The 1343-nt window shown below is 58.9% G+C and overlaps 1 protein-coding gene across 4 annotated transcripts in view; it reads right to left on the bottom strand.

The window, feature by feature from the left end:
* Positions 1-1116, bottom strand: part of PTGR2 (prostaglandin reductase 2) — a 17507-nt gene extending 16391 nt beyond the window's left edge. For 2 of the 4 annotated variants that reach the window (XM_085299854.1, XM_085299857.1), the window contains exon 1: positions 1046-1116. The gene's annotated coding sequence lies outside the window, so the exon portion shown is untranslated. The remainder of the gene's footprint in view (positions 1-1045) is intronic. The other 2 variants (XM_085299855.1, XM_085299858.1) reach the window with 1 other exon arrangement.
* Positions 1117-1343: the final 227 nt, after the last annotated feature.

The following is a 1343-nucleotide window of genomic DNA, read 5'->3' as shown; positions in this document are numbered from 1 at the left end:
ATACTCCTAGAAATCTAGTGTCTAGATCAAAACTTCCAGTAGTGATAGAGACTTGTGTCTACATCTGATAGGATGTTTTGTTTGTTTTTTTCAGATCTAGTGTCAAAAAGGCCAAAAGCTCTCAGRTACATTCTCTTTAGCACTTTCAGTACTTTTTTAATTGCATTGTGTTGGAATTGCTTTAAATTTGTTTAAAAATAGCAACTCTCAAGACCTACCTCTGAGTAGAGTTTCAAGTCAGGAATGCACACAAGAATGCAGACTGCTCCCAGTGTGCAAAAGTATCTCCTGTATTTTTTCTGAGAGGAAGTCTGTGATACAGTATGCTGGACTGCCACATAACAGCAATTCCAGAGAGTGTGTTGTTATCTACCTTCCTAGGTGTGACCAAATATCAAGCTAGAAATTACTACTGTCAAAGGTCCCTGGAAACGTGTAAATGACTCCAAATCAGAGTTTCAGACACTGCAGATGGAATAATGTAGAAGAGAGAAACCAAGCCAACAAGCAACCAGGGATGTTCAGTTTTTATATGCTAAGCAACAGCCCTTACTGAGTGCTCAGGATGAATCCCAAAGGAAGGGATCCTTCCATCCAGCCTGGACCACGCTGTGATCTGTGGGCTCACTAAAGCCAGGTTCACACTCCAGTTTGGGGGATGAGGTAATCCCGAATGTCTTCTAACCCGAAAACGTGCGCCCGCGCCTACACTGCAAGGGGGCGCTAATCCCTTTAGGAATTACTTCTGGGAACGGGGGCAGGGGCCCTCACTCCGCAAGGGAGGCGGAGAGGGCGCAGCGGCCTGTCGGCGGGAGGAGCAGGCCCAGCGCCGCCACCCCGCACGGCACCCCCCGTGGCGGCGCAGCCGAAGGCCCCCCCCCCGCCCTGGGCGAAACGAGGCCGCAGGCTCGCCACAGCGGCTCCGGTGGCGGCCCGGGAGACTCTGCCCGCCCGCGGCCCGCAGCGACCGTTAGAGCCGTTAGAGCCGCTGTCCCCGGCGCGTGCCGACGCCACCGAGCGCGCGCGCGCGCCCGCCGCCGCCCACCTCGGATCGCGCCTCACGCGCCCCGGCACGATCACTGCGCCGGAAACGGACGGCCGCTCTGCCCCTCCCCCACCGCCTCCCCCGGCCCCGCCCCAACCGCCGCCGGCGCCCTCCTGCGCCTGCGCGCACGCCTCACACCAGCAAATGGCCGCGGGCGCGCTGCCAGGGGTGGCTGGCGCCGCCCTGCCCGGAGCCGCTGCCCGGCGGCCGCGGCCGGGCCGGGCCGCCTTCGGCAGCGCCCCGCCAACGTTGTTGATGGCGATTGTGCCACCAGGTCTCCTGACAGTCCAGGAGCAGG

Source organism: Rhea americana, unplaced genomic scaffold (genome assembly GCF_003343005.1).
Source record: "Rhea americana isolate MKP2758 unplaced genomic scaffold, rheAme1 scaffold_155, whole genome shotgun sequence".
NCBI lineage: Eukaryota > Metazoa > Chordata > Aves > Rheiformes > Rheidae > Rhea > Rhea americana.
The sequence above is the reverse complement of the archived record's forward strand: the minus strand, read 5'-3'. Positions and strand labels throughout refer to the sequence as shown.